Raw genomic sequence first — 10,803 nt, forward strand, 5'->3', positions numbered from 1 at the left:
TTTTCTGACGTACAACCGTTTGATCGCGCGGTTCTTCCCGAACCGCGCGTCGGAATGCAGCCGAAAAATGGGGCTGCCACTGCCACGGCACAATCGACGACTGAACATTAATTTCGCCCGTGTGACATCGGGTACCTCCTTTGCATTCCCACCACCGCACTCGGAGCGAGCACGGGAAAGAGTTCAATATCTTAGGATTTGTGGCCTGCCTGGGGAAGCTTATCGATGACCGCAAAAAACTCGAGGTGCGGTGCAAATAATGAAAAATGCCAAGGATTTATCGCTTTTCGATGCATTTCCGTCCGGAGTCGTTTGCCCTTCGGATCGGACGGATGGGCGAAATTAAAAACAAGAAACCTGTCCCGGGGAACGAAGAAACTCTATCTTCCCTGTCAACAGCTTGACGTTAATCTTACACGAGCACGACACGTGAGAGGAAAAAGCTTTCCAGAACTTTCTATCCGGATCGCGCGTCCAAGGACGTCCACCCCGTGGACTGGTGCGGTGTCCTTAACAAAACCTCCCGTATGTGTTGCGGGTGCGTTTGTGGCTGTGTGCCGATGCTGGCTGCTTCCAATGCAATTACCAGCGAAAGAGTAACGACCAACTTCTTCTCCGATGCTGACGGTTCCTTAGTTCCGTCGTGTGCTCCGTGGTTCGCTATCGGAAAGCTGCACTCGGCCCGGACTCCCAAGAAAGCTCTTTATTTAAATATCAATCCTGCCGAAAAACGCTCTCGTTGCACTCGGGGGCCCCCTTTATGTACCCTGGGTGGGTCGCCTTAGCCGGGTCGCCCTTTCTGGGGCAGCCGAGTACGAGAATGCACCACCCCGTCGTCGTCCTCTCGACGACGACGACGACGACAATTGTGTACAACATAAAGCGACGAAAGAACAACCAACCACGCCCAGAACATCTACATGTTCGCTGTGTTGGCTGCGCTGGCTGGCTGGCCGTCCGCTCCACGTTCCATCTTGTCCCGAGGACAGAAGCGAAAAATCAATAACATTTACTCCGGGACACGGCACTCGAAACACCGCCCGGCGACCCCGCGATGCATCCACCGCCGAAGGTTCGGTTCCAGAAAACATTGTCTAAACAACGGTATCCCTGCCTCCGGGTCCTTGCTGTCGGACCGAGCGGCCGCCCGGCTGGGGGGGTTGGCCAAGCGGCAACGCAACAGGCGCGACGGAAACTGCTTTTCCTCCTCCGGAAATCAGGTGGAAAACGGAAAAGCGCCAGCGAAGAGAGCGAACCGCTGGTTGTTGTGTGTTAGAAAGAGAGGCAGAGAGAGAGACGGAGCGAGAGAGAGAGAGAGAGAGAGCACAGACGGCGAGAGAGCGAGGGGAAGTAAGGCGAGCATAAAAGGGGAACAGAATCGTTGATTATCGTGGCATTCATGGCATTTTCTGTGCGCTCCGGCTTCGGGACACAGCACAAAGGCCGAACCTGGGCGCGCTGCTGAATGTGTACGCTGAATAAAAGGGAATTATTGATTTTATGCTGCCACCCGCACCACGCTCCACCGCCGGCCGGGCTGTCGTTCGGTCTTGGCCGCAGCATCCCGTTGTCCTCCCGATGGCGACCCGGGAACCGGCCCAGGGAAAATGGTTCGAGTGAAGTTTTCCACCGAGAGCGCAGCGAGATGATGTTTGGCGAGGATAAAAGACCCCTCCCGACCGGCTCCCCGCCGCTACCGTGCGGAAAGGACACTGCCACTGGTGGCGGTGGTTGTGGTGGTAATAAAGGAGGATAACTTCAACTACAAGCAGCGGCAGCGGCCGTGGCAGCCTCTCCGACCGACCGCGTCCTCTGTATACATACATTGAATTGTAATGAAAATAAACGCTTCGATGTTATTTCCCTCTTTTCCCGGTTCTTTTTGTGTGTGCGCGCGCCCGTCCTGGCCACCACCCGGGTTCCACGTGCTCTACTAGCTAGCATGGCAGTGTCCTTTATGGTACGACGATGCCGTCGCGTCGAGCACAAAACTGCATGGTCCTGGCCCCCAGAGGCCGGATGTGCGAGACCTGCCGCGTGAAACGAAAAGCTTCACAGTCTCACTCAGGGCCGTTAAATATTCCGGCGTAGTTCTGCCCGAAATTGGTTGTCTCCTGGCGAGTCCTTTTCAGAAAGCGGACGGAATTGTCTACCGCGGGCGCAGATCCTTGCGTAGGGCTTTGTGTATATATGTGTTGCGGGAAAGAGACGGCACCAGCGTGCGCACGCGCGCGCCCGAGTGAGAGAGCAGATCGGCGGAGAAAAGAGGAGAAGTTTGGCGGAGAATACAAAGCAAGGCTAGTAGGCGACGGATCAGTGGCGTCATGAGTCGCGTGGAGAACGTGGCCACAATGCGCGCTGACCTCGGCTCTGTGGCGGCAATAAATGCAAATTGCAGTGTCAACTCCACAAAAGAAATCAATTTGCAGCTTGCGAAAATCGGTCAGCGGCAAACGGGATGGTATTTTGGGTTCTTGAATTAAGAATTACGGTGATGGCCCATGACATAACGGCCAATATAGTACATGCATCAACACAGAACGAACCGGAGGACACATGAATGCATGAATGCAGGTCCAGTCACGTTCTTCGTATCCTTATCGCGTTCTCTGTCCCTCTCGCTCGTGACCAACAAAGCGTTGGTCGCAGGATAAAAGCCGGAACAGCCGGACAGTGTCCAGGGCTGTCGGTGCGGAGCTGGCCAAAGCATTTCAGTTAGAGCGAGAGAGAGAGGGACAGAAAATAAATGTACCAAATGGTGGCTGTGCTTCTCGGACGTTGGAATTCGCTCCAGGAGAGAGCAAGAGAGTAGCGTCGCGCACTGCACAGGATTCGGAATAAAAATAATGGCCCACAGCAGCAGTGGTCTTGTAAAGTGTACGGAGTACGGAGCCCTTCGCCCACCCCGTGCACCTCCCCCGCCCAGTGCCGCGGGTGGGGGCGGGAAAACCACTACGAATAATATGGGGTCAGCTGAGTGCAGTGTGATCGGATTTTCTGCGGAACGGGGGGCGGGAAATAACGAACGTATTCTTGGAGCCGCTTGGAGCCGAACAAATAAAACCGAAAGAATACGAGACCAGAATATGTATTAGCTCGGCCAGGCACTGGAATCCAAAGCCCTGCGGGACCGTAGCCCCGTACTGGTGGATGTTTTTGACAGAGTTGGCCAACTTGCTGCGGTGCAGGAAAAGGATTCATACTGCTGCATGAAGTAATGAAGTAATAGAAACTAGAAAGATATAATATATAATTTAAAATGTTAGCCCCATTCTGACACGCCGAAGGGAACTTAAAGGAAACTTTCCTTTAAATAGATTTGTAAGGAAAAGTTTAAAATATCAAATAGTCAGGAGAAGTTCCACTGTCGAGATGAGTTTACCAACTTCGCTTTAAATATCTAAACGTAGAGTGGTCAGACTAAAAGCAGCGAAGTGGGTTCACCAGCCCTGGCATTGCGGTGGCTATGTGTAGTTGCGAAAAACAGGAAAATTGGCCGGAAAATAGGGCTCGTAATAGGGCCTCCTTTTTTCAATGGTTCCAGAAACAAATTTGCTCCCCGAATAATTGGGTATTTTGGGTATAAATCTATCGTAAAAAATGGGAATAGAAAATCTTTGCACAAGTGCCCAGAGCCAGAGAGTGGGTCGGAGTTGCTTGGGCCAACATTCTGCCCGGGGTTTATTGCTTTTGTCGCGGTGCAACAATGTACCACGGGAGCCAATTGTTTACTAAACACTGGCTGACACGAGCATTCACGCGGCCACACGGATCACTCGGTGGCCACTGTTCTCGGGCATCGCAATGTCCGGTACCGAGGGCACCGGTCCGTTATCACTCCGTGTGGTAACCCCCGTCGGGGTGGGCCTTTAATCGGTTCGCGTAGCACACTTTTAAAACAATCGCCCATCGCTGAATGGCCCCGCTGAACCCACCCGGTGTGGGGCTGGGCCCTTCAAGATAATTGCCGCAAACATGGAACAGCCGAGTCGAGAGATGGAGGCGCCTCGCCCTGTTGTCAGCCGTAAAGCCGTGGCCACGGCGAACCGATGGACTCCTCCGCTCCTCGGAGGCAGTAAAAGCTCTTCAGCGATCCGGCCCGCCCGGCAACATGCGTAACGCACGGTAATTGATTCCGTTTTGCCAAGCCGATGAGAGGGCTTTCTCTTCGCGGAGAGCTTCGGAACGGTCGGAAAAGTGGCCATACAAGTGGCCCAGCTGCCCTTCACTCATCGTTTAGCCTGGAAAGCCTTGCCGGCCCGCAGGCTGACGGGGTGTAGAATTTAGAATCAGCCACTTGCGTAACGATCGGCAGTAGTGCGGCTGCACCCGGAAGTCCCGCCGGAGCAAATGCCGGAAACGCAAAAAAGGCAGCTGAAGTCGAAGGGCCTGTGGCGATGTGTGGGGAAATAAATATAGAATGTGTCCCAATTAAAAGACCATCACGCCGATTCCCGAACGCACATTAATTCCCGCCGCGCGCGCCCCCCCCCAAAGATTGTATTTGTCTCGGGCATTTATTTCTCCATCGTGTCACCGTGCCGCCGGCCAGCCGATGGATTGCGTCACGAAGACCCCGTGACGATGCGCACCGCGAGAGTGAGAGGGAGACGGTGCGATACGCACCTTCACGTGGGATACGCAAGACACAATCGGGAGCGATCGCGCCGCCACGCAGCATATTTGCTGGCCATTAGGCGCAGCTAGGGACGGACGGGACCGGGCGGACTGAAGAACGCCGCGATGAATGAATTTTGCCAGCCCCCGTATGACTGCACCGCACGGATGACATATTTCGCCCCGAGAGTCTCCCGCAGGTCCTGGTCTTGGACGCGGTGTACGGTTCGCTTTCACGCCGTCACTGCGGAACGGATCGGATTTGCGTGAAATGATCGTTTTTGAATCCACCAACCACCAGCTCAGCGCTGGTGTTATGTGGCCAGGATTTAACGGACAAACCGCTTGAATGTCAAACTTGTTTGAGGAATTGAAAGAGAAATGATCCGCTCGCCTCTGGGGGGATTCGGCGACCGAAATGGACCGCGAGCTGTCGAGAGAAATGCTACAAAAGGCGGAAAGTGTCGCCCGGTGCGTTGAAAAATTAGACGATCTGTACATCAAAACATTACATGCCGAGCACGGCCCGTGTGCCGGGAGTGTCCCGAGCGCACTGCAGTGCGTAGGTAATTAAATGACATTTCCGGTTGAAGCGGACTGTGAATTATGAATGGCGAATGGTGATCGCCCGTGCGGTGCCGCAACTGCCGGCCGGCGGCTGGACCCGGCCCCGGGCCAGCCGACATCCCATTTTGTCTTCCGTGATTTCCCGTCGACGGGTGCACTCTTTCAACGCGCAAATATTTGGAATATTAAATGTAATCGCGGCCGCGCCGGAATGGCATCAAAAAGGAAACCGGACCGCCGGACCGGGCCGGACCGATGATGTCGCGGGAACGCTGTTCGCGACTTCCTTGATGCGCGCGCGATTATTAGGCCAGTCGAGCGAGACGAGCGGACCATCGGGATCGGGACACAGGGCACAGGACGCGCATTCGCACTGCATAAATTGCAATCAGCGCCGCGGGGCAGGATAATTAAAGCGTTTAGACATCATGCGGCGTGTCCGCGGCGATTAATCAAAACTCTTTCTGTGGCGCGGTGCGCAGCGCGTAAAGTGGGTCGCGGCGGCGGCGGCCCAGCAGCGCCATCCGGTCTGGGCTCGCCGAGACCCGGAGTGATACAGAAAGGTGTTTTTCTATTTAATCGAAAGCCACACATTTTACTCGAGCATGATCCGTACCCGATTGTGTCCCCGGTACCCTTTTTGCATCCCGACCCCGTAGTCGGCGTTTTTCCTAATTAATTGTATCCTTTTGCGGTGATGCCATCTCATCAGCCATCGGCACACACGTGCGCACTCTCGCGTGCGGATGACAACGACCCGGGCGAACGGACGACGGGTGGACCACAAAGCAGGAGCACAAAAACAAACATCAAATAAAAGAAAATTCATGCATGCGAAAAACTTTCGTCTCGCAAAGGACAAAAAGGACTGTAAGGGCCACCGCACCACCACCGCGCGCGCTTTCATCTTCTGCTGCCGCCACGGATCCCGACCGGCGGATCACCGGGCAGGCATCGGGAACTGGAGGGCACAGCGGAGCGGCAGAGCGAGACCGCATATGCGCCGGTTCCTTTGAAGCATTCGGATCAGGACTCTCCTCTGGCCGGGAATTGTGTTTCTCTTTTATCCCCCCCCTGGGTGGCGGGGAAAACGGTCCCGGGTGCGCCTCCTTATGTACACCACCCGCCCGTCCGTCCGTCCGCCCGACCCGCTGTTGTTACGATGATGACGATGACGGTGCCAGGAGAGCGGAGTAAAATCAACAATACACAAAGATCATGCTCGTTCGTTCGGTTCGTCTTCCAGGCCATCGTCGTCGTCGGGCCGTTCTCTGTCCGTTTCACTCACTCGCGCACTCTCTCTCGCTCTCTCTCTCTCTCTCGCTTCCACAACCTTCCACAATGAAGGACACCACACACACAAGCACACATGCGCGGGCCACAAGATGCTTCGGTCCTTGACGGTCCCCCCTCAGCATCGGGCACATGGGCGGGCGGTCGGGCGGGTGGCCGACAAAAGGGAGCTTTTGTGTGAGCCGGTGGTGGGCGGCGGTGGGTGGCCAAGGAAAACCTTCGGACCACCTTCTGCCCACTGTGTGTGCGCAATGGAGTTCGAGCGACGCGAGCGAGCAGGATAATAAAGAGAACAAAAACGGGGCCGCCTGCCCCGAGAACATAAATGGGACGTGGGACTGACGCGAATCTGTGTGCGAATGTGGCCAGGGATCGGCGGGAGTCCTTCCGCCATCCAGGCAGCCACCATATAAGCAGCGCGCGTTAGTATGTGTTTGTATGGAGCGAGCGAGACGGGGAGCTCAAGTGTAAGGATGTGGTGCCACACGTGAGGCCACGTGGCCATGGGGAGCCGAGAAGAGTTTTCTGGATGTATGAGCATAAGGTATTTGTGCAGATGAATTATTTATCAACGATTTTTATTTGTTTTGCGATGTGTATTTGTGTTCGCCGTACCCGGGGTCCTGCGTGGTGTGCTGGGTGCTGGGTGGGGTGTGTGCTTCAGATCCGAGACGTCCGACGACCGAGGATGAATGTATGTTTTCGCCGCTTTCTCGGGTCGGCGCGGCTGCCGCATACGAGATTAATAAAGTAGAAAGGATTCCAGGGCCAGGGCTTCGGAATGTGTTGGTTTATGTGCTGTTCTTCCATCCAGAGGGTGTTCGCCCTCGCCCTCGCCCTCCGAACACCCAACACAATATCATGATGCGAGGATTCATTTAGATAATTACGTCCTTCGCCCCGGTGCTTCGCTTCGGTTCCTCTGCCAATTTCGGATAATCCTCGGCCCTCGGCCTCTGCCACGCGGTGTGTTTTGAATTATTTTATCTTAGACACATCATCGGCCGCCGAGAAGATGAGGCCGAAAGTGAGAACTGGTGGACTGATTGTTTCCGGCAGTGTGCTCGACTCGCTGTATATTTTTAGCTGCCACCGGCATATCCGGCCAGCAAGGAACACGGCCGGCTGGTATGGGCGAAGGGATTAATAAATGACCGCCGGGCGGAGCGGTGCCAAGAATTGCGAACGCGAACGATAAGGTCGCCGCTGGCGGTGGGTTTGGCGCACTACCAGCTGTGAGCCGTGAGAGGTCCTTCCCGTGGTACATTGGCCATCAATCATCACAATGCCGCAGGTCGACCGTGTGCTGACTTCGGAACCGCCGGGGGACGGATCGCGGGACAAACGACTTGCAATCGGACGGATTGACGTTTTCCTGTGGCACTGCAACTGCATTGTGGCCACACGCAGGGACCCCGGTTCACGGACTGTTTATTGCAACCTGTGGCGGGCGTAATTATGACACCAAATAATAATTCAAGCCCTCATTATGTGTGCTTGTCATACCGCGTGGTGGCCGCGAAGGAAAACATACTCCGGGGGGGAAAAAAACGAAACGGATGACCACGCACACAGCGGCATTCGTGGCATAAATCAGTACGGGCGCGTCACTTGAAAGCGGTTTATGGTGTGTGCCTTGGGTTTGAAGGAAGGATCTGTCGCTGGCGTGCGCGAGCGCGAGCGCAAACCCTTGTCAGCCTTGAGCCGTTTGCGTTTATTGGCCAAACAAATTACACGATCTTTCTCTCGCCCTCTCCCTTTCTCTCTGTCGCCCTCTCTGTGCCGGCGAACAGAGTGTCAACACGTTGCACTTCGAAAGCCGTTTGGGACAGGACAGATGATGTTGACGATGATGATGGTGTAATCTCCGAGCGCGGCATCGAAATCGGACCAAATCGCAATAACACTCCGGTTTGTCCGGTTTCGCCGGTTAGGTGCAGCGCAGGTTAGAAATGCTCATTCGAGAGTGAAATGCTAATTTCGAAACCATATAGCAGTTAGATAAAACTTAAAGGGATTTAACAAAATTTGCGCCTTTACTGGTTAGAAGGATGCGTCTCGCTTTGGAAGAAGGATTTATTTATGAACGCTTGAATAAGGACAATTATAATTATCGAATTATCGAAAGTAAAGCCCATCTCACTTAGAATCGGGAACATTTGAATTAGCTCTATTTCGGGGTTGGTTTGACTTAGGAAACATGTCATGTCAAACTTGGAATTTTTTCCAATTTCTCGCCATCTCTGCAACATCCCGCATCACCTTTCCAGTCTTCTTCAACTTCCTGTTGATTGTTGCCCAATCGTTTTCGATTAGGCGCAGTTTAGGGCAATTTGGTGGGTTTATATCCTTTGGGATAAAATCCACCTTATTGTTAAAGTACCACAGAACTACCCTGTTGTAGTGGCAGCTTACCAGATCAGGGGAAAACCTTAACCGGACCTTTGTGTGACTTAATAAATGATTGAAGTCGCTTTTTGAGGCACTATTTCTTGTACAGAGTTGAGTTTATCGTCGTGTTTGTGATGAAAACTTTCATTTCCGTCCACAGGTGCAAATTCCTTGCCACATCGTTAATTTGTGTGCAAATTTATTGGCGAATACAAATTTGAACTTGGGGGAAGATCTCCCCGTCCCGTGGCCAGATAACCTTTTTGGTCCAGGAAGCTGTCCATAATCCGTTTTCACGTATGTTTCGTTGTCCATAAGCAAGCATCCTTTTTAGATCGTCAGAACCTTCTCGTACAATTTGCTAGCGCGTGTTTTAAGGAGTAAGTTTTGCAAGCAAGGAAGAACAGCAGCTTCTTCGTAGACAGATCCTCTGGACAATATTTCTGCTTTTACTATATGTTTTTGTAATATCGCGAATCGACAGGATTTGCCTTGATTGATCTCAAACCCTTCCAGTTCAGCTGCCGGTCGTATGTTTTTCTACAACATCTACTCTACATTTTTCGATCTACGGTATTGGGTTCCCAGAAACGGTAAAGTGCAGCATATTCAGTTGATTTTGCGAATTTTTGTGTTTTTGAAATTTTTAAAGAAGACCACGTGGGGTTCTCGACGTGAGTGTGCAGAATTATTTTTCTTCTTTTGAATTCCATTATAAACTCCGCGTACCAAGATGAAACTTTCAGCACTGAAAGTCGAATGCTTACTAAATCCATAACTATCAAAACATTTGAAATCCGACCACCAAAGGAACCCGCTGCTAGAAGACATACAACTTTTCCTGATTCTAAGTGGAACAGGCTTTACATAATGGTGCATCTTCGACTTAAATTGGATCATGAACAACTATGGCTGATATTATAAACCTGAGTTCAACACGTCGTGACATGTAGCTAATGACAAATCATGTCTATTTAAACACGAATTTGTCATTGATACTACACTCCGACAACGAATAAATGTCTAGACGAGCCGATTTGCTTAAGCCTCCCTTAACGATTCGTTTGTCTTTCATGCGTCTTCCCCGTCTTCCCTGAAGCGAAGAAACTTTGCCCATTCTGTCCCAACAGTCAGACGACCATTTCTTAATCGTACCAGACGTGCCCCGACGGTTTTTGTCTGCCCTCCCAGCATCAGACTATGTAGGGAGGCCCCAACACACTCGCAAATGGAGAAAGTATCGAGTTCATATTTTCCCAATAAAAACCGACCACTAAAGAAGTCCCGCCACTGCCGGACTCGATCGTAAAACATCGATATTATTTCGAGACTCATTAAACCGTCTGCGGGTTCCGCCGACCGCCCGAAAGGCGGACCGGCGGAAGTGATAGAAAAATCATTGTCTTGCCCGCAACGCGCAGCGTTGGCAGCTTCCGTTCTGGATTTATCGCCACCGGGGGGGGGCCTGGCGGGCGGGAAATCTCTCACTCCGGAAGCCGGCCATAGAAAGTGCTTCCTTTTGAGCGAAGATCGCGTTGCGTTGCCAAAGTCGCCGCCGCCGACGGCGGAACCTGTTTATGGGTTCATGGTTCGTATATAGTTCGCTCGGGTCGCCCGGGACGGAATTATGTTGTTCTTTTCTGTGTACGCTGTGGACTATATTTTTTCTCTCCTGCTGTTGTTGTTGTTGGTCCCTTTCCGTGTGGCGCGGGATTTTATCCCGTGTATTTTCTCCTTTTTCGTTTTGTTTCGCCACTGGCCCCCCTTCCGGGCTGCTTCCCGTGCTGGTGGTGGTGGGGGCTTCACAAAGGCGAAACGGTGGAAAATCCGGCTTGCGGAAGCGATGGGAGGGGCGGCCGCTCCGGCTCCCCCGTTCGACCCCGTCGTGAATGGAAAGGAAAATCTTTCACCAGAATAAAAGGAGAAAACAGTGGC

This window comes from Anopheles bellator, chromosome 2 (assembly GCF_943735745.2).
Source record: "Anopheles bellator chromosome 2, idAnoBellAS_SP24_06.2, whole genome shotgun sequence".
NCBI classification, from domain to species: domain Eukaryota; kingdom Metazoa; phylum Arthropoda; class Insecta; order Diptera; family Culicidae; genus Anopheles; species Anopheles bellator.